The 27,510-nt window shown below is 38.8% G+C and overlaps 1 long non-coding RNA gene across 7 annotated transcripts in view; it reads right to left on the reverse strand.

Annotated features, from left to right (window-relative positions):
* LOC307175353 overlaps positions 1-27,510 on the reverse strand; it is a 638,943-nt gene that overhangs the window by 245,023 nt on the left and 366,410 nt on the right. For all 7 annotated transcript variants that reach the window (XR_013824319.1, XR_013824320.1, XR_013824321.1 and 4 more), the window contains one exon: positions 22,783-22,883. This is a non-coding gene — a long non-coding RNA (uncharacterized lncRNA). The remainder of the gene's footprint in view (positions 1-22,782; positions 22,884-27,510) is intronic.

Here is a 27,510-nt window from a genome sequence, read left to right on the forward strand (position 1 = left end):
ACAATGGAATATTTCTCAGCCATAAAAAGGAACGACATCGGGTCATCTGTAGAGATGTGGATGGATCTAGAGACTGTCATACAGTGTGAACTAAGTCAGAAAGAGAAAAACAAGTATCGTATATAATGCATATATGTGGAACTTAGAAAAATGGTACAGATGAACTGGTTTTCAGGGCAGAAACTGAGACACAGATGTAGAGAACAAACATATGGACACCAAGGGGGGAAAGCGGAGGTGGGGGGTGGTGGTGGTGGTGTGATAACTTGTGAGATTAGGATTGACATGTATACACTGATGTGTATAAAATGGATGACTAATAAGAACCTACTGTATAAAAAAATAAATAAAATTATATTTTAAAAAAATTTGCCTTCCAATGCAGGGGATGTGAGTTCTATCCTTGGCCAGGGAACTAGGATCCCACATGTTGCAAGACAACTAACCCCGCACACCGCAACTACTGAGCATGCAAGCTACAGCTAGAGAGCCCGCACTCCACAACTAGAGACAGAAGCCCGTGTGCTGCAATGAAAGATCCCATGTGCTGCAACTACGTCCCAATGCAGCCAAAAATAAATAAATAAATACATAAAATAAAAAACTCATTGTTTTAAAAAAAAAGGTCTCAGCGCACACACACACACACACACACACACACACACACACAGACACTCAAAATGTAACTATGTGAGGTGGTGATTATGCTAAGTAAACTTATTGTGGTGATTATTCCACAATATGTACGTATGTCAAATTATTGTGTTGACACTAAGCTGATATAGTGTTTTAAAAAATGGAGGGCAGAGTAACTAGAAAGGCAAGATACAGTTTCTGATCTATTTCTCCAAGTTTCCAGGGAACTGATTAGGGTTTAGAGCAAACGGGTTTTCTCAGTTTATTCTGCACAAGGGAACTCTAAGGCATTATTCTTGCCATTCATGGTATCTGGGGAGCAACACTGGTCTTGCCCAAATAACCTCCGTTATTTCATTCCTCTACTCTGTGCGAACATGAGCAAGACATTCTAACCTCAGCCTCATCCTGTGAGATTTACAGTGGTTCTGTGCCTTGCCTCATGGCCCTCATGAGGTGAGACCTGGTGTGCAGATGAACACAGGGACAGGTAACAAGTGGGCCTAAGACAAGAACACACATTGTGTTCTTCTCCATCTGCCTGAGTTAATTTTTAATAAGGCAAACAATGAATGTTTGAGCTTCTTTCCTAAAATATTTTGACTAGCAATTTAGTGAGTGAGAAGGTTTTAGCCAGGCTGTCTCCAAAACAGTGAGTAAACAAAGTGAAACATGCTAATTTTGAAGAAAATTAAACTACTGATAGCAAGCAATTTGGTAAAATACTCATCAAAGTGTGGGAAAGGGAGGGAAAATAGTTGCCCAGATTTGTCCTATTGGGATCCTACTGTACCACCAAGGATTTGGCCCCATTTGAAGATCTGGGGGGCTAGACTGTATGCTGTAGTATTAACATTCTTTCAGCAACATCTTCACAAAGTTAAGACAAGTAATGCCAATATAGCAAAAAGCTCTGGATATTCTGGGGCTCAACCCTACTTCCTCCCTCACTGAGCTGATCTGCACTGAATTTCTTCATTCCAAAATGTCCTCAAGGAGGACCTTCAAGATGGCAGAGGAGTAAGCCATGAAGATCACCTTCCTCCCTACAAATACATCAAAAATACATCTACATGTGGAACAACTCCTACAGAACACCTAATGAATGCTGGCAGAAGACCTCAGCCTTCCCCAAAAGCAAGAAAATACCCATGTACCTGGGTAGGGCAAAAGAAGAAAGAATAAACAGAGGCAAAAGGATAGGGATGGGACCTGCACCTCTGGGAGGGATCTGTGAAGGAGGAAAAGTCTCCACACACTAGGAAGCCCCTTAACTCGTGGAGATAGGGGGTGGGCAGGGAGGAAGCTTAGAGCCACGGAGGAGAGCACAGCAACGGGGGTGCGGAGGGCAAAGCGGAGAGATTCCCACACAGAGGATCGGTGCTGATCAGCACTCACCAGCCCGAGAGGCTTGTCTGCTCACCCGCTGGAACGGGTGGGGGCTGTGAGCTGAGGCTCAGGTTTGGAGGTCAGATCCCAGGGAGAGGACTGGAGTTGGCTGTGTGAACACAGCCTGATGCGGGTTAGTGCACCACAGCTAGTCAGGAGGGAGTGTGGGAAAAACTCTGGATCTGCCTAACTGTCAAGAGACCATTGTTTCAGGGTGCGCGAGGAAAGGGGATTCAGAGGACTGCCTGAACGAGCTCCTGAGACAGGCACGAGCCGCAGTTATCAGCGTGGACACCAGAGACAGGCATGAAACACTAAGGCTGCTACTGCAGCCACCAAGAATACTGTGTGTGAGCACAGGTCACTATCCATACCTCCCATCCCGGGAGCCTGTGCAGCCCGCCACTGCCAGGGTCCTGTGATGTAGAGACAACTTCCCTGGGAGAACACACAGTGCGCCTCAGACTGTTGCAACATAATGCCCACCTCTGCCGCTGCAAGCTCGCACAACATTCCATACCCTTACCTCCCTCCGGCCTGAGTGAGCCAGAGCCCCCTAATCAGACACTCCTTTAACCAGCTCCTGTCTGGGTGAAGAACAGATGCCAGAGGGCAACCTACATGCAGAGGCGGGTCCAAATCCGAAGCTGAACCACAGGATGTGTGTCAACAAACAATAGAAAATGAAATTTCTCTGCACGGCCACAGGAGCAGCAGATTAAATCTTCACAATCAACTTGACGTACCCTGCATCTGTGGAATACCTGAACAGAAAATGAATCATCCGAAATTGAGGAGGTGGACTTTGGGAACAATGATATATATATTTTTTTCTCGTTTTCTCTTTTTGTGAGTGTGTATGTGTATGCTTCTGTGTGTGATTTTGTCTGTATAGCTTAGCTTTTACCATTTGTCCTAGGGTTCTGTCTATCTGTTTTTGTTTGGTTATTTTCAGTATAGTTTTTTATCAATTGTTATCATTGGTGGATTTGTTTTTTGGTTTGGTTGCTCTCTTCTTTCTTTCTTTCTTAATTTTTTTTATTATGTAAAAAATACTTTTAATACTTATTTTTTATTTTAATAAATTATTTTATTTTACTTCATTTTCTTTTCTTTTCTTTCTTTCTTTCTTTCTTCCTTCCTTCCTTCCTTTCTCCCTTTTATTCTGAGCCGTGTGGGTGACATGCTCTTGGTGCTCCAGCCAGGCATCAGGGCTGGCCCACTGTGGTGGGAGAGCCAAGTTCAGGACACTGGTCCACAAGGGACCTCCCAGCTCCATGTAATATCAAATGGCAAAAAACTCCCAGAGATCTCCATTTCAATGCCAAGACACAGTTCCACTCAACAACCAGCAAGTTACAGTGCTGGACACCCTGGGCCAAACAACTAGCAAGACAGAAACAGAACCCCATCCCTTAGCAGAGAGGCGGCCTAAAACCGTAATAAGGCCACAGACACCCCAAAACTCACCACTGCATGTGGACCTGCCCACCAGAAAGTCAAGATCCAGGCTCATCCACTGGAACACAGGCACTAGTCCCCTCCACCAGGAAGCCTACACAACACACTGAACCAACCATAGACACTGGTGACAGACACCAAAAACAAGGGGAACTAAGAACCTGCAGCCTGCAAAAAGGAGACCCCAAACACAGTAAGTGAAGCAAAATGAGAAGACAAAGAAACACACAGCAGATGAAGCAGTGAGGCAAAAACCCACCAGACCTAAAGAATGAAGAGGAAATAGGCAGTCTACATGAAAAAGAATTCAGAATAATGATAGTAAAGATGATCCAAAATCTTGGAAAGAATGGAGAAAATACAAGAAACATTTAACAGGGACCTAGAAGGACTAAAGAGCAAAAAATCAGTGACGAAAAACACAATAAATGAAATTAAAAATTCTCTAGAAGGAATCAATAGCAGAATAACTGAGGCAGAAGAACGGAAAAGTGACCTGGAAGATAAAATAGTGGAAATAACTACTGCAGAGCAGAATAAAGAAAAAAGAATGAAAAGAACTGAGGACAGTCTCAGAGACCTCTGGGACAACATTAAATGCAACAACATTCGAATTATAGGGGTCCCAGAAGAAGAAGAGAAAAAGAAAGGGACTGAGAAAATATTTGAAGAGATTATACTTGAAAACTTCCCTAATATGGGAATGAAAATAGTTAATCAAGTCCAGGAAGCAGAGACAGTCCCATACAGGATAAATCCAAGGAGAAACACACCAAGACACATATTAATCAAACTATCAAAAATTAAATACAAAGAAAAAATATTAAAAGCAGCAAGGGAAAAACAAGTAACACAAAAGGGAATCCCCATAAGGTTAACAGCTGATCTTTCAGCAGAAACTCTGCAAGCCACAAGGGAGTGGCAGGACATATTTAAAGTGATGAAAGGGAAACACCTACAACTAAGATTACTCTACCCAGCAAGGATCTCATTCAGATTCAACAGAAAAATTAAAACCTTTACAGACAAGCAAAGGCTAAGAGAATTCAGCACCACCAAACCAGCTTTACAACAAATGCTAAAGGTACTTCTCTAGGCAGGAAACACAAGAGAAGGAAAAGACCTACAAATGACAAACCCAAAACAATTAAGAAAATGGTAATAGGAACATACATATCGATAATTAGATTAAATGTAAATCGATTAAATATTCCAACCCAAAGGCACAGACTGGCTGAATGGACACAAAAGCAAGACCCATATATATGCTGTCTACGAGAGACCCATCCCAGACCTAGGGACACATACAGACTGAAAGTGATGGGATGGAGAAAGATATTCTATGCAAATCGAAATCAAAAGAAAGCTGGAGTAGCAATTCTCATAACAGAAAAAACAGACTTTAAAACAAAGACTATTACAAGAGACAAGGAAGGCCACTACATAATGATAAAGGGATCAATCCAAGAAGAAGCTATAACAATTATAAATATTTATGCACCCAACATATAAGCACCTCAATACAAAAGGAAAATACTAACAGCCATAAAAGGAGTAATCGACAGTAACAGCATCATCGTAGGGAACTTTAACATCCCACTTACACCAATGGACAGATCCTCCAAAATGAAAATAAATAAGGAAACACAAGCTTTAAATGATACATTAAACAAGATGGACATAATTGATATTTATAGGACATTCCATCCAAAAACAATACACAGTCTTCTCAAGTGCTCATGGAATTTTCTCCAGGATGGATCATATCTTGGGTCACAAATCAAGCCATGATAAATTTAAGAAAATTGAAATCATATCAAGTATCTTTCCCAACCACAACGCAATGAGACTACATATCAATTACAGGAAAACATCTGTAAAAAATACAAACACATGCAGGCTAAACAATACACTACTTAAGAACCAATAGATCACTGAAGAAATCAAAGAGGAAATCAAAAAATACCTAGAAACAAATGACAATGAAAACACGATGAAACAAAACCTATGGGATGCAACAAAAGCACTTCTAAGAGGGAAGTTTATAGCAATACAATCATACCTTAAGAAACAAGAAACATCTCAAATAAACAACCTAAACTTACACCAAAAGCAGTTAGAAAAGAAGAACAAAAATACCCCAAAGTTAGGTGAAGGAAAGAAATCATAAAGATCAGATCAGAAATAAAAGAAAAAGAATTGAAGGAAATGATAACAAAGATCAATAGAAGTAAAAGCTAGTTCTTTGAGAAGATTAACAAAATTGATAAACCATTAGCCAGACTCATCAAGAACAAAAGGGAGAAGACTCAAAGCAATAGAGTTAGAAATGAAAAAGAAGTAACAAGTGACACTGAAGAAATACAAAGGATCAAGAGAGAGATTACTACAAGCAACTATATGCCAATAAAATGAAAAATCTGGAGGAAATGGACAAATTCTTCGAAATGCACAACCTTCCGAGACTGAACCAGGGAGAAATAGAAAATATGAACAAACACAAGCACTGAAATTGAAACTGTGATTAAAAATCTTCCAACAAACAAAAGCCCAGGACCAGATGGCTTCACAGGTCAATCCTATCAAACATTTAGAGAACAGCTCACACCTATCCTAAAACTCTTCCAAAATACAGCAGCGGGTGGAACACTCCCAAACTCATTCTATGAAGTCACCATAACCCAGATACCCAAACCAGACAAAGATGTCACAAAGAAAGAAAACTACAGGCCAATATCACTGATGAACATAGATGCAAAAATCCTCAACAAAATACTAGCAAACAGAATGCAACAGCACATTAAAAGGGTAATACACCATGATCAAGTGGGGTTTATTCCAGAAATGCAAGGATTCTTCAATATATGCAAATCAATCAACGTGACACACCATATGAACAAATTGAAGGAGAAAAACCATATGATCATCTCAATAGAAGCAGAGAAAGCGTTTGACAAAATTCAACACCCATTTATGATAAAAACTCTCCAGATACTAGGCACAGAGGGAACCTACCTCAACATATTAAAGGCCATATATGATGAACCCACAGCCAACATCATTCTCAATGGTGAAAAACTGAAACCATTTCCACTAAAATCAGGAACAAGACAAGGCTGCCCACTCTCACCACTATTATTCAGCATAGTTTTGGAAGTTTTAGTCACAGCAATCAGAGATGAAAAAGAAATAAAAGGAAACCAAATCGGAAAGAAGAAGTAAAGCTATCACTGTTTTCAGATGACATGATAGTACACATAGAGAATCCTAAAGTTGCTATCAGAAAACTAGTAGAGGTAATCAATGAATTTGGTAAACTGGCAGGATACAAAATTAATGCACAGAAATCTCTGGCATTCCTATACACTAATGATGAAAAACCTGAAAATGAAATTAAGAAAACAATCCCATTTACCACTGCAACTAAAAGAATAAAATATCTAGGAATAAACCTACCTGAGGAGACAAAAGACCTGTAGGCACAAAATTATAAGACACTGATGAAAGAAATTAAAGATGATACAAACAGATGGAGAGATATACCATGTTCTTGGATTGGAAGAATCAACACTGTGAAAATTATACTACTCAGAGCAACCAACAAATTCAATGCAATCCCTATCAAACTACCAATGGCATTTTTCACAAAACTAGAATAAAAAATTTCACAATTTGCATGGAAACACAAAAGACCCCAAATAGCCAAAGCAATCTTGAAAAACAAAAACGGACCTGGAGGAATCAGGCTCCCGGACTTCAGACTACAGTACAAAGTTACACTATGGTACTGGCACAAAAACAGAAATGTAGATCAATGGAAAGGGATAGAAAGCCCAGAGATAAACCCACGGACATATGGTCACCTTATTTTTGATAAAGGAGGCAAGAATATACAGTGGAGAAAAGACAGCCTCTTCAATAAGTGGTGCTGGGATAACCGGACAGCTACATATAAAAGAATGAAATTAGAACACTCTATAACACCATACAGAAAAATAAACTCAAAATGGATTAAAGACCTAAATGTAAGGCCAGACACAATAAAACTCTTAGAGGCAAACATAGGCAGAACACTCTATGACATAAATCACAGCAAGATCCTTTTTGACCCACCTCCTAGAGAAATGGAAATCAAACAAAAATAAACAAATGGGACCTAATGAAACTTAAAAGCTTTTGCACAGCAAAGGAAACCATAGACAAGACGAAAACACAACCCTCAGAATGGGAGAAAATATTTGCAACTGAAGCAACTGACAAAGGATTAATCTCCAAAATTTACAAGCAGCTCATGCAGCTCAATATCAAAAAAAAAAAGAAGAACCCAATCCAAAAATGGGCAGAAAACCTAAACAGACATTCCTCCAAAGAAGATATACAGATTGCCAACAAACACAGGAAAGAACGTTAAACATCGTTAATCATTAGAGAAATTCAAATCAAAACTACAATGAGATATCATCTCACACCGGTTAGAATGGCCATCATTAAAAAATCCACAAACAATAAATGCTGGAGAGGGTGTAGAGAAAAGGGAACCCTTTTGCACTGTTGGTGGAAATGTAAATTGATACAGCCACTATGGTGAACAGTAGGGAGGCACCGTAAGAAACTAAAAATTGAACTACCATACGATCCAACAACCCACTACTGGGCATATACCCTGAGAAAACCATAATTCAAAAACAGTCATGTACCAAAATGTTCATTGAAGCTCTATTTACAATAACCAGGACATGGAAGTGTTCAATGACAGATGAATCGATAAAGAAGATGTGGCACATATATACAATTGAACATTACTCAGCCACAAAAAGAAATGAAATTGTGTTATTTGTAGTGAGGTGGGTGGACCTAGAGGCTGTCATACAGAGTGAAGTAAATCAGAAAGGGAAAAACAAATACCATATGCTAACACATATATATGGAATCTAAAAAAGAAAAAGAAAAAAAAAGGTCATGAAGAACGTAGGGGCAAAAGGGAATAAAGACACAGATCTACTAGAGAATGGACTAGAGGATACGGGGAGGGGGAAGGGTAAGCTGGGACAAAGTGAGAGAGAGGCATGAAAATATATACACTACCAAACGAAAAATAGATAGCTAGTGGGAAGCAGCCGCATAACACAGGGAGATCACCTCAGTGCTTTGTGACCACCTAGAGGTGTGGGATAGGGAGGCTGGGATGGAGGGAGACACAAGAGTGAAGAGATATGGGGACATATGTATATGTATAACTGGTTCACTTTGTTATAAAGCAGAAACTAACATACCATTTAAGGTAATTATACTCCAATAAAGATGTTTAGAAAAAAGAAAAGAAACCTGGAGTAGCAATTCTCATATCAGACAAAGTAGATTTTAAAATAAAGAGTATTACAAGAGACAAAGACGGACACTACGTAATGATCAAAGGATCAATCCAAGAAGAATATATAAAAATTGTAAATATTTATGCACCCAACAGAGGAGCACCTCCATGCATAAAGCAAATGCTACCAGCCATAAAAGGGGATATCGGCAGTATCACAATCATAGTAGGGGACTTTAACACCCCACTTTCACCAATGGACAGATCAAGTAAAATGAAACTAAATAAGGAAACAGAAGCATTAAAGGACACATTAAACAAGATGGACCTAATTGATATTTATAGGACATTCCATCCAAAAACAACACAATATACTTTCTTCTCAAGTGCTCATGCAACATTCTCCAGGATAGATCATATCTTGGATCACAAATTTAAGAAAATTGAAATCGTATCACGTATCTTTTCCGTCCACAATGCTATGAGACTAGAGATCAATTACAGGAAAAAAATTAAAAAATACAAACACATGGAGGCGAAACAATACACTACTAAATAAACAATTGATCACTGAAGAAATCAAAGAGGAAATCAAAAAATACCTAGAAACAAATGACAATGAAAGCATGACGGCCAAAAACCTATGGTATGCAGCAAAAGCAGTTCTGAGAGGGACGTTTATAGACATAAAAGCCTACCTCAAGATACAAAAAAAATCTGAAATAAACCACCTAACCTTACACCTAAAGCAATTAGAGGAAGAAAAACTAAAACAACCCAGGGCTTCCCTGGTGGCGCAGTGGTTGAGAGTCCGCCTGCCGATGAAGGGGACATGGGTTCGTGCCCTGGTCCGGGAAGATCCCACATGCCGCGGAGCGGCTGGGCCTGTGAGCCATGGCTGCTGAGCCTGCGCATCTGGAGCCTGTGCTGTGCAACGGGAGAAGCCACAACAGTGAGAAGCCCGCGTATCGCAAAAACAAAAAAACAGTAAAACAACCCAAAGTTAGCAGGAGGAAAGAAATCATAAAGATCAGATCAGAAATAAATGAAAAAGAAATGAAGGAAACGATAGCAAAGATCAATAAAACTAAAAGCTGGTTCTTTGAGAAGATAAACAAAATTGATAAACCATTAGCCAGACTCATCAAGAAAAAAAGGGAATAGACTCAAATCAGTAGAATTAGAAATGAAAAAGGAGAAGTAACAACTGACACTGCAGAAATACAAAGGATCATGAGAGATTACTACAAGCAACTATATGCCAATAGAATGGACAACCTGGAAGAAATGGACAAATTCTTAGAAAAGCACAACCTTCCAAGACTGAACCAGCAAGAAATAGAAAATATAAATAGACCAATCACAAGCACTGAAATTGAAACTGTGATTAAAAATCTTCCAACAAACAAAAGCCCAGGACCAGATGGCTTCACAGGCGAATTCTACCAAATATTTACAGAAGAGTTAACACCTCTACTTCTCAAACTCTTCCAAAATATAGCAGCAGGAGGAATACTCCCAAACTCATTCTATGAGGCCACCATCACCCATATATCAAAACCAGACAAAGATGTCACACACAAAAAACTACAGGCCAATATCCCTGATGAAAATACATGCGAAAATTCTCAACAAAATAATAGCAAACAGAATCCAGCAACACATTAAAAGGATCATACAGCATCATCAAGTGGGGTTTATCTCAGGAAGCAAAGATTCTTCAGTATATGCAAATCATTCAATGTGATATACCATATTAACAATTTGAAGGATAAAAACCACATGATAGGGCTTCCCTGGTGGCGCAGTGGTTGAGAGTCCGCCTGCCGATGCAGGGGACACAGGTTCGAGCCCCGGTTGGGGAAGATCCCACGTGCCTCGGAGCAGCTGGTCCCGTGAGCCATGGCCGCTGAGCCTGCTTGTCCGGAGCCTGTGCACCACAATGGGAGAGGCCAGGGCAGTGAGAGGCCCGCGTACCGCAAAAAAAAAAAAACACATGATAATCTCAATAGATGCAGTAAAAGCTTTCAGCAAAATTCAACATCCATTTATGATAAAAACTCTCCAGATACTAGGCATAGAGGAAACTTACCTCAAAATAATAAAGGCCATATATGACAAACCCACAGCCAACATCGTTCTCAATGGTGAACAACTGAAACCATTTCCACTAAGATCAGGAAGAAGACAAGGTTGCCCACTCTCACCACTATAATTCAACATAGTTTTGGAAGTCCTAGCCGTAGCAATCAGAGAAGAAAAAGAAATAAAAGGAATCCAAATCGGAAAGAAGAAGTAAAGCCGTCACTGTTTGCAGATGACATGATACTATATATACAGAATCCTAAAGATGCTACCAGATAACTACTAGAGCTAATCAATGAATTTGGTGAAGTAGCAGGATACAAAATTAATGCACAGAAATCTCTTTCATTCCTATACACTAATGATGAAAAATCTGAAAATGAAATTAAGGAAACACTCCCATTTACCACTGGAACAAAAAGAATAAAATACCTCGAATAAACCTACCTAAGGAGACAAAAGATGTTTATGCAGAAAACTATAAGACACTGATGAAGGAAATTAAAGGTGATACCAACAGATGGAGAGATATAGCATGTTCTTGGAATTGGAAGAATCAACATTGTGAAAAAGATTATATTACCCAAAGCAATCTACAGATTCAATGCAATCCCTATCAAACTAGAAATGGCATTTTTCACAGAACTATAAGAAAAAAATTCACAATTTGTATGGAAACACAAAAGACCCCGAATAGCCAAAGCAATCTTGAGAAACAAAAACGGACCTGGAGGAATCAGGTTTCCTGATTTCAGACTATACTACAAAGCTACAGTAATCAAGACAGTACAGTACTGGCACAAAAACAGAAATATAGATCAATGAAACAGGATAGAAAGCCTAGAGATAAACCCATGGACATACGGTCACCTTATTTTTGATAAAGGAGGCAAGAATATATAGTGGAGAAAAGACTCCCTCTTCAATAAGTGGTGCTGAGAAAACTGGACAACTACATGTTAAAGAATGAAATTAGCACACTCCCTAACACCATACCCAAAAATAAACTCAAAATGGATTAAAGACCTAAATGTAAGGCCAGACACAATAAAACTCTTAGAGGCAAACACAGGCAGAACACTCTATGACATAAGTCACAGCAAGATCCTTTTTGACCCACCTCCTAGAGAAATGGAAATTAAAACAAAAGTAAACAAATGGGACCTAATGAAACTTAAAAGCTTTTGCACAGCAAAGGAAACAATAAACAAGATGAAAACACAACCCTCAGAATGGGAGAAAATATTTGCAAATGAAGCAACTGACAAAGGCTTAATCTCCAAAATTAAGGCTTAATGTCCAAAATATACAAGCAGTTGCATATTAAAAAAAAAAACAAACAAATGCAAAAGTGGGCAGAAGACCTAAATAGACTTTTCTCCAAAGAAGATATACAGATTGCCAACAAACACATGAAAGGATGCTCAACATCACTAAGCATTAGAGAAATGCAAATCAAAACTACAATGAGGTATCATCTCACACTTGTCTGAACGGCCATCATCAAAAGGTCTAGAAACAATAAATGCTGCAGAGGGTGTGGAGAAAAGGGAACACTCTTGCACTGTTGGTGGGAATATAAATTGATACAGCCACTATGGAGAACAGTATGGAGGTTCCTTAAAAAACTAGAAATAGAACTACCATATGACACCAATCCCACTACTGGGCACATACCTGAGATAACCATAATTCAAAGGAGTCACGTACCACAATGTTCACTGCAGCTCTATTTACAATAGCCAGGATATGGAAGCAACCTTAGTGTCCATCAATAGATGAATGGATAAAGAAGATGTGGCACATATATACAATGGAATATTACTCAGCCATAAAAGAAACAAAACTGAGTTAGTTGTAGTGAGGTGGATGGACCTAGAGTCTGTCATACAGAGTGAAGTCAGTCAGAAGGAGAAAAACAAATACCGTATGCTAACACATATATATGGAATCTAAAAAAAAGGTTCTGAAGAACCCTGGGGCAAGACAGGAATAAAGACACAGATGTAGAGAATAGACTTGAAAACATGGGGAGAGGGAAGGATAAGCTGGAGTGAAGTGAGAGAGTGGCACTGACATATATACACTACCAAATGTGAAATAGATAGCTAGTGCGAAGCAGCTGCATAGCACAGGGAGATCAGCTGGATGCTTTGTGACCACCTAGATGGGTGGGATAGGGAGGGAGGGAGGGGATATATGTATACGTATAGCTGATTCACTTTGTTATACAGCAGAAACTAACACAACAATGTAAAGCCATTATACTCCAATAAAGCTGTTAAAAAAAAAAATGTCCTCAAGTCCATCAGAAGTCCTCTGTTCACGTTCTCTTCTCCTTTTGTTCATTCCCGTCCCTTAGTTTTGTCTCATTTTGAAAGGACAAGACAGAGCTTTTTCTTCACCCCAAGCCTGGAGCTCAGAGAATCTGGAGACCCTTTGGTCTGTGACCGCTGAAGGAAGCGGACTGCTTTGCATGCTCATGGTTTCCTTCCTTGAGCTTGAAATTGGCTAAATGCATTCCAAGCTTTTCCTATGCAAAGCAGGATATTGTTCTTTTGTTCTATAATTGATGGTTGCAGCTAGCATACCTGTAAAAATGCAAAGGCTCATCTTACAATTAATCTTTTGTCTCCAACTTTTCTATGAGAATTGAAGTATTAAAATGCAAATTCGTAGGGCAATACATGTGCTAACACTGTCCAACTGAAAGCTTCCCACCCCCAACAAACTGTACGTGTTTCCAAGCAGTTTCTGGGAACCCTGGCACCCCCAAGTGGACAATCCCATGCTGGAAAACAATAGATACGTGACCTAATCGTCCCCACTCCAGCCAACAGCCAGCCAATAGCCAGTAATGAGAGTGACTCCATCCTAGACCAGCCAACCCTCTGCCAGCACACCAGCTGATGAAGACACCTAAACAAACCCAGCAGACATCAGGGGAACCCAGTCCAGACCAACAAGAACCGCTCATTCATAGATCTATGATCAATAGGGTGGGAGGGAGGGAGACGCAAGAGGGAAGAGATATGGGAACATATGTATATGTATAACTGATTCACTTTGTTATAAAGCAGAAACTAACACACCATTGTAAAGCAATTATACCCCAATAAAGATGTTAAAAAAAAAAAAGACTGCATAAAAAAAAATTTTTAAAAAAAACCAGTGTTTTAAGCCACTAAGTGCTGTAGTGGTTTGTTATGCAGCTACAGATAACCAATATACTAAAAGCTATGGTTATTTCATCTCTTCTTTTCTCCTGCATCTTTGCCTTAATTATTCAGAGAATTCACGAGTGTGTTAACTCCAGCCTGGTAGAGTCTGTGAAAAAGGCTCTGCAAGGCCAGATAGAACAGCTTTGCAGCACAGATGGAAGTATAACACAGATTTTTTTTTTTTTTTTTTTTTTTTTGGTCACTGTCTCTGCCTCCAAATACTTGTTGAAGTTGCCATGAAGACCACACAATTCCCTCCTCAATTTTCTGGATAAACACAATCATTTCCAATGTTTTTTTTTTCATCTATAATTTTAGCTTCAGGAAATATAGTAGTCATGCTGAACAAGAATAATCAGAAAGGCTTCTTGGAGGATGTAGGAAAGTACACAATTCTGAAAATGAGTTAGACTTAGTTAGATATTAAGAGGAAATTTCCTGTTCAGGGAAAGGAGAATTGGGCAAGGAAAGGCATTGATTGATTCACCCACAAATATGATTGAGCAACTACTCGGAGTCAGACTCCATTCTAGAAAGTGTGGATAAGTCCGTGAATGAAACAGACCAAATTCCTTCAGGGGAACAGGTAATGAGTGAAAAAGTAAAATATTGTCAGAGGGTAGTGAGAGCTGGAGAAAAATAAAAATTCGGATTTCTGGGGTGTTGGAGAGTGGGTTGCAATGTTTGAAAAGGTGGTCAGAGAAGGCCTCATTCAGAAGATGACACTTGATCTGTGTCCTGAAGAAGACTAGATTGTAAGTTTGGCAGATATACAGGGAAAGAGCATGCCAGGCAGAGGAAACAGCAAGTGCGCAAAGCCCAAGGAATTAGCAGTCTAGGGTCTGCAGAGAAAAGCAAGGAAGCAAGTGCAGCTGGAGCAGGTTGATCAGGGATAGGAGAGTAGAGGGCAGTAGAAGATGAGATCAGAGAGGAAATGGGAGAGGGGCTTTGTGAAGAATCACACTGGCTGCTGTGTTGAGCACAGACTATTGGCAGCAATGGTGGAAGCAGCGACCCCCATCAGGAAACCATGAGCATAATCTAAAAGAGAAGTGACAGTGGCTTGTGCTCTAATGGTGGCTTTGGAGTTTGATATGGAATATGGCACTTGGAACGCAGGTAGATTTTGAAGGTGATGCTGAAAAAATTTGCGGATGGACTGGATGTGCTCTGTGACATAAAGAGAGGAGTGAGAGTGAATCTACTGTTTCATAATTTGCCACTTATAAGAAAGGGCAATCAGGTCTGGGTGAGAAAATACGAAGTTTGGTTTGGAACAGGAAAGTATAACTCCTATGATGCAGTCTGCATATCCCAGTTTGGTCAGTTTGCCTGAAAAATGTGTTATGGGCATGAAACTGGTGGGATGTGAATCAAGAGAGTTTGGGTCAAGATGATGGAAGGTTCTCGAATGTCTTAAATAACAGAGTCAAGAGTTTGAACACTTTTCTGACTGTGGGGATGGGGTCATAGAGGGCCAGAAAATACTTTGAAACTTGTTGTCCATTAGTGGCCCTCAGAGTGTGGTGGGGAAGGGAGTAGGTTATAAAAATCAGGGGCTACCCACTCAAACATTTAGAGCAGCCAGGTAGTGAGTACAAATGAATGAAGCAGGATATAAGAAAGCAAAACCCAAGCTGTCTGTTAAATGCAACTGACTGTTGGTCTCAATGGCCAGGGGACAGTGTGATTGAGACTGGGACCTTCCATCCCTGGAGGGAAGTTGCCATTTATCTCCCAGGTATTATGGCCATATATAAAAGCATTCCCAGCATTGTCAGATCTTCCAGTTTTTGTTTGTTTGTTTGTTTTTTAATGAAAGCTAGAAATCTGGATTTTTATGTGAACTCTCTAGATTTGTATAATTTGGCAAGCTATTGATTTAAACACACAAATACACATACTGGAGGCAAAACAACTTGCAACTTGAGAAAGATGAGGCCCACTGGCTGCTAGTTCCAACCTCTGATAGAGATGTCCTGTATACCCTGCTTTGTGGGAGATCTGATTCAGAAGCCAGATTCTCAGGCCCCCTCAGGACATCCTGACTTTCCCATCAGTCACCATCAGAGGGTAACTACTGGCTCATTCCTGGACCGTGGTCCTTGTAACTCTGACAAGATGATTTGGCTCAGGGTGTGATGAGATCACCAGATCATTGCTCTCCTGCTCCCATCAGAATTAGAGCTTGTAGCAATAAGACTGGTAGTCTTCCTATATATATTCCCTCTGCACACACTGCAAGCACTGCAATTCTCTGTTGTAAAGCTTTCCCTGCATGTAAAAGGCTATTCCCTTAGAAGACTGCAGAATCTGAACCCCTGGGGACAGCCCTTTGTCACTGACAAAAGGAGTTGGTGCGTATATACTGAAGCTTCATCACTTCTTGGGTAAGACGACTCTGAAGCAGCTTCCACACCATCTCCCAGAGGCCCCCAGCCAGACTGAGCCCTAACTGCCAACAGTAGTAACTTACTCATTAGTACTCCATAGACTGACTTCAGTCCCTTACTGGTGTATCCTGGCACAAATATGTGTGTTCAAGTCCTTGTCCCAGGGTCCCCTGGGATAAAGCATCATACACTCTCGCTTGTTCAGTGGCCAGAGCAGCAGTGTGATTAGGTTGAGTACCCACATTTGCAAGCTCCTCTGCTGGGGCTGGATTCTGAAGCATGTGGAGACTCTGTGACAAACAGGCTGATTTTTGGCCCTTCCAAACCTGGTTTGATTGACAAAGGCATACAACTCTGCTTGAAACAAAATGTTTTTTAGCTCTGTCGTAAACAAGCTAATCCACAGACAAAGTACTCCCCCTGCTTCCTCTCCCCTCAGCCCCAGCACAATTTGTTTGGGATCCTTGGTTGACCTTTTAATTGTATTTCAGTGGAGGATGGAGAGAAAAAATAAAAAGCCTCCCATCTGCATTCATACAAGCAAATGACTACAGCTTAGGGCAAAGTCTGTGATCAAAAAAGGGACAGGACACTCTACCAGCTGCCTAGATAAGCCAGGGACCTTTAGAGCCCAGCAGACACCCCAGCTCTGTCCCCCACAGCTTTTAGGGAATCCCTTCAGTGGAGCTAATTGGGGGCTACTTGCATCTGTTCATCTGGCTTAAGAAGAAAGAGAAGGAAATAGGACAAAAACAGCTTAGGCAAGCACTGAACTCAGCAAAGACCCTGATCTGATTTCTGGGGCATCAGGGATGGTTCCCCACAGGACTACATTTCCCCTTCCTCCTTGTCTTTCTCTTGTTATTTTCCTGGTGCTTAAATGCTGAATTTTGTCCTAGTACTACAGTAGGTACAGTCAAAATAAAGCTAGACTGGAAAGACCGTGAGGGCAAGGAATGCGTGTGTCTCATTTTCTGATGTGTCCTCAAGGCCTAGCACAAGTCTGCCAATAGTAGGCATTTATTTAATCACTATATGCTGAATAAGTAAGCAAATACATAAATAAGTCCTAGGGAAACAGTTTCAATATAAAAAGAAAACAAACTTGTTCTTACAATGTCATTAATAGATTTAAACAAACAAACACGCAATCCCCCCTCCCCCCCCCCACCGGCCCACCCACACCCACACACCAGTTCTAGGTGCAGGAAACACAGCAATGTTCTAGCTATGCAAAAAAGGTTTAGGAAACATTTTTAGTCTGACAGGGATACTGTTGCTCTGCCTCCTTCTTTTTCTGTTTATTCTCAACAGTTGTTAACAGGGTCCCAGAATTTTAAAACCATTATCTTATTTGCTAAATTTTTAAGTCACATTTGCCTGTGATTTGCTGGTTCAACGATTGCTCAAACCTTTCCTCGCTCAGTTTTCTCACCTATAAAAGTAGTTATAATAATAACATCCTCCTTAAGAGGTTCTTATGAGGATTAAGCGAATTATTTCAGGAAAAGTACATGGAACAGTCTCTGGCACATGGTAAATTCTGTTAGCTATTGTGATTACCTGACTTCTGAACAATGGTAGAGTAAACAAGATGACATGAACCTTTCTCCACTCTAAATCCCATCAAATTATTCTTCACACCTTCCAAAAAATGTCATTTCTCAGCAGTAGGTGTGACTAAACCTGGTGACAATAGCTTTACACATTTCAGAGGAACCAAACTAATAAGCATCTCTCCATCACTCATGAACCTACCTCCACTGCACCCAGCATGACCTCACCAACTCCTGTTTCAGAAATAAATTCTCTACGAGTAAGACTGGAAGAAAGGCAGCCCTTATCACAGCCTCCTGCGCAGTCCCACTGTGGGTCTGACAGGCAGACGGAGGAAGTGGGCCTGGGACCCCACTCTCATTCCCCACAGCACTGGAAGAAAGCTGCCCTGAGGGCCTCCTCTCAGTCCTTAGACGGTGGCCTCCAACCTCCAAGCCTTAGGCGGAAAGGGCAACCCTCTGATAAGAAAGAGGGCTGTGAATAAATAGATGCAAATAAAGATGCACAACCTGCAGAACTCCCTAATTTCAGTCCTTGAGGACGCAGATCCCTCAGCCCCTGTACAACCAGCTGTATTCAAGCTCTCCTAACAGAAATAATACCCAGTCAGCCAGCAGATTCAACCCAAACCAAAAAAGTCTGCTCAGCCACTTAGAGAGGATATAAATACTTCAGTACAAACATATAGACGGATGGGAAATGAAGAGTTGGAATGAAGAGCTTTCTAACTCTGTAACTAACTTGTGATCTGATTAGCTGATGGGCTCTGCTCTAATTGGGTCTTATGAGAAGCTTCACTAATAACCCATACCAATCAATTTTTGTTAAAAGCAATCCTGTCTATGCCGTATTCCACAAAATCTGGACTTTCCTATTACAGCTGTCTTAGAGTGGGAGAGGGAGAAAGACAGAGATAGGAGCAGGCAGACAGAAAGAGGCATAGAGATAGAGATTTGGTTAGACGTGTTAGCAAGGCAGCTTGCCAAATTAAACACAGAATTAGCTACTTAGGAATTCATGCATTTAAAATTTAAATATAAACAAAAATCAAAACAAAACAAAACTTGATTAAAACTAATTCCAGAGAGAAGTCTTGGTATTAGCTTTTAGGACTGAAAATTAAGAGGACCTGAGAGTACAACTGTCCATGATACGGTTTGGTAAAAAAAAAAAAAAAAAAAAAAGTTGTGATGAATAAATTCTCATTGATATCTGTGGATCCATTTTTTAGGGCTACTGAAACAAAGCCATTAACTGGGTGGCTTAAACGACATAAGTGTATCGTCTCAAAGTTCTGAAGGCTAGAAGTCCAAGATCAAAGTGTCAGCAGAGCTGGCTCTTTTTGAGCGCCGTGAAGGACAATCCGTTGCATTCCTGTCTCCCATCTTCTGGTGGTTTGCTAGCAATCTTTGGTGTTCCTTGGTTTCTGTGGCATCACCCTACTGTCTGCCTTCATCTTCACATGTATTCTCCCCATGTGCATGTCTGTCTCTGTGTCCAAATGTCCCTTTCTTACAAGGACACCAATCATATTGGATTAGAACCCACCTCAACGACCTCATCTTAACTAGATCATCGTCAATGTCCCTATTTCCAAGTAAGTTCACATTCATAGGTACTGGGGGTTAGGGCTTTGGCATCTTCTTGGTGGATACAATTCAACCCATCATAAGCTGAAGGCCTCCATTTTTAGTTTTCAACACAAACAACTTCTTCAAGTGAGTAGAACTTTAGTTTAGCTTAGTTTCATTTAGATACACTTAGTTCCTACAGAAACTCATTTAATTTTGCACCTTAAACAAAATTTTGTGAGGAATTTTTTTTTTTTCAGAGCAGAACTTCCAATCTGTAGGTCAATTTAGAAACTTGACAAACTTTCACAGGTACCATCTGTATTAGTTTCCTACAGCTGCTGTAACAAATTACCACAGATTTGGTGGCTTAAAACAACATAAGTGTATTCTCTTACAGTTCTGAAGATCAGAAGTCTGAAATGGGTTTCACTGGGCTGAAACCAGGGTACTGACAGGGCTGTGTTCCCTCTAGAGGCTCTAGGGGAGGATCCATTTCCTTTCCTTTTAAAGTTCTAGTGGCCACCTGTATTCCATGCCTTATGATCCCTTCCTCCATCTTCAAAGTGCACCACTCCAATCTCTGCTTTCATGATCACATTGCCTTATTCTCTTCTGTAGTAAGTAATTATATATCCACTTCTTCCTTCCTTTGATAAGGATACTTGGGATTACATTTAGGGAACACCCAGATAATCCAGGACAGTCTTCCCATCTCAAAATCCTTAATCACATTTGTAAAGTCCCTTTTACCATATACAATAACATTCACAGGTTCCAGAGACTAGGACCTGGATATCTATGGGCGATGTTGTTCAGCCTACCATACCACCCATCCTAGATCAACTCAAATGACAGTCCACCCCATTTTCACAAAGAAAAACCTTAAAAGAGCATTAGATGTAGAGAAAAGGGAACCCTTCTACACTGTTGGTGGGAATGTAAATGGTACAGCCACTATGGAGAACAGTATGGAGGTTCCTTAAAAAACTAAAAATAGAGCTACCCACTCCTGGGCATATACCCAGAGAAAACCATAATTCAAAAAGACACATGCAGGACAATGTTCATTGCAGCAATATTTACAATAGCCAGGACGTGGAAGCAACCTAAACATCCATCGACAGCGGAATGGATAAAGAAGATATGGTACGTATAGCAACGGAATATTACTCAGCCGTGAAAAAGAACGAAATAATGCCATTTGCAGCAACATGGATAGACCTCGAGATTATCATATTGAGTGAAGAAAGTCAGACAGAGAAGGACAAATATCATATGATATATGTGGAATCTGAAACAATGGTACAAATGAACTTATCTACAAAACAGAAATAGAGTCACAGATGTAGAAAACAATCTTTTGGTTACTAGTGGGGAAAGGGAGGGAGGGATAATTGGGAGATTGGGATTGACATATATACCCTACTATATATAAAATAGATAACTAGCAAGGACCTACTGTATAGCACAGGGAACTCTACTCAATACTCTGTAATGACCTAGATGGGAGAAGAATCTAAAAAAGAGTTGATATATGTATATGTATAACTGATTCACTTTGCTGTACAGAAAGTAACACAACATTGTAAATCAACTATCCTCCAATAAAAATTTTTTAAAAAGAGCATTAGTTTGCTAGACGTTTCCTCAAACTTCCAGTTTTCTTTTCAGGTATAGGTTCCTCTTTCAACATCTTATCAAAGGAAAGTCTGATTTCAAATATAATAATGCCCCATTGATCAGTGCATGGATAGATCTGAACTGTAAGAATATTTGCAACTATTATTAACCTTCAATTCTGCAAACACACAATAATTTCTTATGCATTACCATTTTTACAAAATCTGTGCTGTATGTTTTCTGCAGGATACTGGGAATGAATGCAGCAAAATCCTCTTGGCAAATCAAATCATTTCAAGTTTTATAAATTAGAGATGTTTAGCACCTCTTCTTTTAAATTTACTCCTTAATAATTTTAAACCACTTTTACATGAACTCAGAGCATGTTCCTGTCAAAGTGAATAAAAGAATAAATTTGCCACTGTAGAAGTAAGATTACTGTTCAGAAAACATTCTCTCTTACTCTCATCATCCTAACCTCTATGGAGAAATTCTACTTTGCACCCAATGATGTTGAACTTAACACGTGGCCTTTTTTCAATGTGGATATAGGTGGAAGTGACAGTGTATCACTCCTGAGCTTAAGCTTTTAAATGCTTGTTGTTGCAAGCTACTGAGTACATGGTTACATAGCATTTTATAGCAATAGTTGATAAACACGGTCACTAATTATTTTTAATCATTATAAACCAAGAGTAGCTCCAAAAAGCAATTGACCTTGATATTTGATTGTTAATTAATGTATGGATAAGACATATAACAGCAAAAACATTCACTTTAATGTCAATCAGCATAATATTTATTATTTTGTAGATTAATGTTTATAATTTTCATTAATATGAGTTATTCTTAAATTAAGCTATCAGGAAAACAGCAGGATGTGAAGTTATACATATAATACAATCTCAACTGTTTAAAAAATTTATAGAAAAAATAATAGTGAATTACTTATGGTAAAGTTTGTTTATTATCTGAGTACTTTGTTGTTTCCTGAATATGATCCACCTGATAGAATTTAGCTATTTTCTACATATTATCCTATATTATGTTTATGATGTACCTAAAATACATAATAACAATATTTGTTCTTGAGGAAAAGAACCCAGACGTTCATTTAGGAAATTGAAACATGGATCAAATTTCAAGTTATGATAAGGGGAGAAGAAAGGTATGTGCCCATGATGAATATTAATTATGAATGGATAGATAAGGTTAAGTTTTTAATTTCTTTCTCTCCAATATGCAAGCTAGCTGGGAATATTGTGTTTTCATTTTTAAAAATCAAGTGTTTTATTTTTTCCTTCTCAGCTGAAAGCTGATGATGTACAATAAATGTTCAAGTAATAAGAGCTCCAGAGATATTATCTTCAAAAATTGTGCTATGATTTGGCTTTTATTTTTAAATAACTGATTTTTTAACATTTATTATAATACACCTACAAAAGGTAAAACAGCTGATTTTTCAATCATGATTAATTATATGAGTTTTCCCTTTTCTTACCTAGAAGCACATAATTAGAAAAACTTCCACTTACTTTTATGGAGAAGATCAAGGCTGTGAAGTTGTCATACCATATATTTCTCAAATTCAGAAAAGGAGGAGTCTATGTTTTCTGAATATCCTGGAGTACGGGGCCTTTAAGGGTGAAAGAAAATGAATTACACCAAGCCACAGCTTTCCAAAAATATCTTGCAAAATAATAATTTTCATTTATTAGGGCACATATGCATTCATTTAGCAAGTACTGAGTTGTACCACACATTGTTTTAAACAGGGAAGACCAGAGGTAAACAAGAAATTAGGGTCCCTGCCCTTATAAAGCTTAAATTTTTTAGTGAATTAAAAGCTAGTTGCCTTTTTAAAGGATGAGAAGGAGAGAGAAATTCTGATTCTAATGTCGTTGAGGTCTTTTGTCCCATTTCAAAGACAAACAAACAAAAAACCCATGAGGTAAAAGCATTGGAAACCACCTAAAAGAAAACTCTAAGTATGGGCAATCATTTACTTTAAATAAAAATTTTCTGAAATTTTATTAAAATTGTAGCTGTCTAAGCTCCACCCAGGTCAATTAAATTAGAATCTCAGGGGAGTAGAGACCAAGAATTTTCATTCTTAACATAAATTCACCTAAATTCGTAGAGGCAGAGAAAGTTAAGCAAATTGAAAAGGCAGAGGAACTGCTCTCAATGGAAAGACCAAGGGAACACCACTGAAGAAACAAATAATGAAACAGAAATAAAATTTACCAGATAAAGAATTCAAAACATTATTAATAAAAATGTTAACTGGGGCTTCCCTGGTGGCGCAGTGGTTGAGAGTCCACCTGCCAATGCAGGGGACACGGGTTCGTGCCCCGGTCTGGGAGGATCCCACGTGCCGCGGAGCGGCTGGGCCCGTGAGCCATGGCCACTAAGCCTGTACGTCCGGAGCCTGTGCTCCGCAACGGGAGAGGCCACAACAGTGAGAGGCCCATGTACCGCAAAAAAAAAAAAAAAAAAAAAAAAATGTTAACTGATCCCAAACCCCCTGACTACCCCTTCCCTTCATCCTTCCCCTGGTAACCATAAGTTTGTTCTCTAAGTCTGTGAGTCTGTTTCTGTTTTATAAATAAGGTCATTGGTATCATTTCTTTTTCGATTCCACATATAAGGGATATCATACGATATTTCTCTTTCTCTGTCTGACTTACTTCACTTAGTATGACAATCTGATACAGAAAAACGGATATGTGATCTGGAAGGTAGAATAATGGAAATCACCCAATCAGAACAGCAAAAAGAAAAATGTTAAAAAACTGAAAACCATTTAAGAGATTGCTGTTATTAGTGTGTACCAATAGTGTACCAATATTCGCATTATAGAGGCCCCAGAAGGGTAAGAGAGAGGAAGGGATCAAAAATATATTTGAGGAAATTAGGGACGAAAACTTCCAAAACCTGAAGAAGGAAACAGGTATACAGGTACAGGAAATACAAAGGGTCCAAAACCAGATGAACCCAAACAGACCCACACCAAGACATATCATAATTGAAATGGCAAGTTAAAGATAATTCTAAAGGCAGCAAGGGAAAAAAGGTCATATACAAGAAAATCCCCATAAGGTTATCAGCTGATTTCTCTGCAGAAACTTTGCAGGCCAGAAGGGAGAGGCAGGATATATTCCAAGTGCTGAAAGGGAAAAACCTGTAACCTAGGATACTCTTTGATATAAATTAGCAATATTTTTTGGATTTATTTTCTAAGGGGAAAAAAATAAAAGCAAAAGTAAACAAATGGGAATTAAACTTAAAAGCTTTTGCACAGGACTTCCCTGGTGGCGCAGTGCTTAAGAATCTGCCTGCCAGTGCAGGGGGCAGGGGTTCGATCCCTGGTTCAGGAAGATCCCACATGCTGCGGAGCAACAAAGCCCATGCGCCACAACTACTGAGCCTGCGCTCTAAAGCCCACGAGCCACAACTACTGAAGCCTATGTGCCTAGAGCCCATGGTCTGCAACAAAAGAAGTCACCGCAATGAGAAGCCCAAGCACCACAACAAAGGGTAGCCCCCACTCGCCGCAACTAGAGAAAGCCCATGCACAGCAACAAAGACCCAATGCAGTCAAAAATTAATTAGTTAATTAACTAATTTTTTTAAAAAAGCTTTTGCACAGCAAGGGAAACCAATGACAAACTGAAAAGACAACCTACTGAATGGGAGAAACTATTTGCAAATGATATGACTGACAAGGGGTTAATATCCCAAAATATATAAACAGCTCAATATCAAAAAAACAAACAACCTAAGCAAAAAATGGGCAGAAGACCTGACTAGACATTTTTCCAAAGAATACATACAGATGACCAACTAGCACATGAAAAGATGCTCAACATTGTTAATTATTAGAGAAATACAAATCAAAACAAGATGTCACCTCACACCTGTCAGAATGGCTGTCATCAAAATGACCACAAATAACAAATGTTGGCAAGGATGTGGAGAAAAGGGAACACTTGCACACTGTTGGTGGGAATGTAAGTTGGTGCAGTCACTATGGAAAACAGTATGAAGGTTGCTCAAAAAACTGAAAATAGAATTATCATATGATCCAGCAATTTCACTATTTCACTCCTGGATATATATCCAGAAAGAAGAGAACACTAATTCAAAAAGATACATGCACCCCAATGTTCATAACAGCACTATTTACAATAGCCAAGATATGGAAGCAACTTAAGTGTCCATCAACAGATGAATGAATAAAGAAGTTTTATATATATATATATAGTTATACATATATATATAATAAGTTATATGTATACAATTATATATATAATGGAAAATTACTCAGCCAAAAAAATAATGAAGTTCTGCCATTTGCAGCAATGTGGATGGACCTAGAGAATATTACGCTTAGTGAAATAAATCAGACAGAAAGACAAATACTATATGATATCACTTATATGTGGCATATAAAAAATAAACAAATGAATGTATATAGCAAAACAGAAGCAGACTCACAGATATAGAAAACAAACTAGTGGTTACCAGTGAGGAGAGGGAAAGGGGGAGGAGAAAGATAGGGGTATGAAATTAAGAGATACAAACTACTAGTATAAAATAGATAAGCAGCAAGGATATATTGTACAGCACAGGGAATTATAGCCATTATTTTTAATAACTTTTAATGGAGCATAATCTCTAAAAATACTGATTCACTATATTGTACACCTGAAACTAATATAATATTGTAAATCAACTATACGTCAATAAAAATTGTTTTAAATAACAAAAAGAAAAGGACCAGGGGTGAAAGAGCAGCCCTCACCTAGGACACGTCCATCTTGAAGCAGAGGGAAAGAGAGGATGATGGGCCATTCTAGGCTCTTAAAGTTCTGGTTCAGATGTGACACATACCAGTTGCACTCACATTTCACTAACGAAAGCAAATCAAATGTACAAACCTATTGACAGAGGGGCGAAGTAGCATCTACTTGCAGGAAACATAATCTAGAGGGGGTCCCACAGAGAGCGGAATAGGAATACTTGGCTGAACAGTAGTAATATACTACCTTAGACTTCTAATTATCTAATTTATATTTTATTTCTTTGTTTTGTTATGCAATATCCACTATCTTTGCTGAAATTTTAGTTTAATGATCTTTTTTTAATCTATGGGATTTTTTTTCTTGTAATGAGATTTTTTATGGTACTCTGATCTTTAAAACTTTCTAATAATACCACTTTTTAAAATTTTCTATTTTCTTGTGTGTCACTTTTGGTTGTTTAGATTGTTCATCGCACAAACTTTTAGTTGATGTAACCTACTGGTAGCTAAAATAGACTCATTCAGAAAAGATTTATGTCATGGTTTAATTAATTCATTCTATGACCCATTTTCCTTACTACCTTAGTGGGCTTTTCTCCCCACTCATCCCCCACAAAAATCCCTCTACTCTTATATACTCACTTTATTGCTGAATTTCTTACACAGTTTTAGTGTGTTAAGTGTCACTCTTTTTGTTTTATTGACTGTATAGGATTTTTCCCTGTTACATTAATAGAGTCATTTCAGCAGGACATTGGACGTAGGAGGGGGACAAGAGTGTGAGCTGTGGTCACAGTATTGACCATCATCTTAGAGAATCAATGAAATAAACATTCAATCCAAGAAGCAAAATTTCTCTTTAAAAGCCCTCAAAGTGAAACAAAGAGAACAAGAGAAAAACATTACAATTGGTATATAAAACTGTTTTTTTTATTTTGACAAGACCAACAAAATATGTAAAGTCAAGCAATAGTGATCAAGGAAAAATGAAAGGAAACAGAAATGCATACTTTGGGGAATAATAAAATAGGTATATTCTCAGATATAGAAAAAAATTTAATTCTGTGCTTTTTAAAATATTTCATATTTTAAAGCATAAAGATGGAAAGCATTTTAATTTGTTTTACTGGACTAAAATAACCCTGATAATAAAATTTGTCAAATAGAGCACTAAGAAATAATCTACCAACCAATCCTTCCACTAAATATAGAGACATAAAATGATTAAAATTATAGGCTTGGGAGTTAAATACATCTTACATTTAAATACAAGTATTTAAATACTTGTACTTTAAAGAAATATTTTGTGACTTGGATACTTAACTATTCTAAATCCTTTCTCTAAAGTAGGATTATAATACCTACCTTAAGAACAACTGCCAGGGTTGCACACTTTAAATTTATTACAATTTTATTTGTCAATTGTAACTCAATAAACGTGAAAAAATGCTTTTTT

The sequence above is a fragment of the Stenella coeruleoalba genome (genome assembly GCF_951394435.1).
Source record: "Stenella coeruleoalba genome assembly, chromosome: 16".
NCBI classification, from domain to species: Eukaryota; Metazoa; Chordata; class Mammalia; order Artiodactyla; family Delphinidae; genus Stenella; species Stenella coeruleoalba.